Raw genomic sequence first — 1,788 nt, 5'->3', positions numbered from 1 at the left:
CTCCATACATATTTTGTTTGTCCATCTGTTAACAAACTGTTGATGGATAATTGGATTGCTTTAACTATTGTGAATAATGATGCTATGAACATTGGTTTACAAATACCTGTGCAATTCCCTGCTTTAAATACTTTTAAGAATAAACTTAGAAGTGGGATTGTTGGGTCATATGGTAGTTCTTTCTGTGTAACTCTTTAAGGCATCTCCAAATTGTTTTCCACAGTGGCTGCACTATTTTACATTGTCACCAACAAATGTTTTAGGGTCCCTATTTCTTCATATCCTCATTGGCACTTGCTGTTTTATAATTTTTTTAATAATAGCCATTCTAGTGGGTGTGAGGTATCCCAGTGTGGTTTTTTTTTTTTTATTAATTAAAAAAAGAATTAACAAAACAATTAGAAATCATTCCATTCTACATGTACAATCAGTAATTCTTAATAACATCACATAGTTGCATATTCATCATTTCTTAGTACATTTGCATCGATTTAGAAAAAGAAATAAAAAGACAACAGAATAAGAATTAAAACAATAATAGAAAGAATAAAAAAAACCTATAACTCACATGCAGCTTCATTCAGTGTTTTAACATAATTGCATTAGAATTGGGTAGTATTGTGCTGTCCATTTCTGAGTTTTTATATCCAGTCCCATTGTACAGTCTGTATCCCTTCAGCTCCAATTACCCCTTCTCTCTTTTTTTTTTTAATTAACGGAAAAAAAGAAATTAACCCAACATTTAGAAATCATACCATTCTACATATGCAATCAGTAATTCTTAACATCCTCACATAGATGCATGATCATCATTTCTTAGTACATTTGCATCGGTTTAGAAGAACTAGCAACATAACCGAAAAAGATATAGAATGTTAATATAGAGAAAAAAATAAAAGTAATAATAGTAAAATCAAAACAAAACAAAACAAAAACCTATAGCTCAGATGCAGTTTCATTCAGTGTTTTAACATGATTACTTTACAATTAGGTATTATTGTGCTGTCCATTTTTGAGTTTTTGTATCTAGTCCTGTTACACAGTCTGTATCCCTTCAACTCCAATTGCCCATTATCTTACCCTGTTTCTACCTCCTGCTGGACTCTGTTACCAGTGACATATTCCAAATTTATTCTCGAATGTCTGTTCACATCAGTGGGACCATACAGTATTTGTCCTTTAGTTTTTGGCTAGACTCACTCAGCATAATGTTCTCTAGGTCCATCCATGTTATTACATGCTTCATAAGTTTATCCTGTCTTAAAGCTGCATAGTATTCCATCATATGTATATACCACAGTTCGTTTAGCCACTCTTCTGTTGATGGAGATTTCGGCTGTTTCCATCTCTTTGCAATTGTAAATAATGCTGCTATAAACATTGGTGTGCAAATGTCCGTTTGTGTCTTTGCCCTTAAGTCCTTTGAGTAGATTCCCAGCAATGGTATTGTTGGGACGTATGGCAATTCTATATTCAGCTTTTTGAGGAACCGCCAAACTGCCTTCCACAGTGGTTGCACCATTTGACATTCCCACCAACAGTGGATAAGTGTGCCTCTTTCTCCGCATCCTCTCCAGCACTTGTCATTTTCTGTTTTGTTGATAATGGCCATTCTGGTGGGTGTGAGATGATATCTCATTGTGGTTTTGATTTGCATTTCTCTAATGGCCAGGGACATTGAGCATCTCTTCATGTGCCTTTTGGCCATTTGTATTTCCTCTTCTGATAGGTGTCTGTTCAAGTCTTTTTCCCATTTTGTAATTGGGTTGGCTGTCTTTTTGTTGTTGA

Source organism: Tamandua tetradactyla, chromosome 7, assembly GCF_023851605.1.
Source record: "Tamandua tetradactyla isolate mTamTet1 chromosome 7, mTamTet1.pri, whole genome shotgun sequence".
NCBI lineage: Eukaryota > Metazoa > Chordata > Mammalia > Pilosa > Myrmecophagidae > Tamandua > Tamandua tetradactyla.
Note: the sequence above shows the minus strand (reverse complement) of the source record.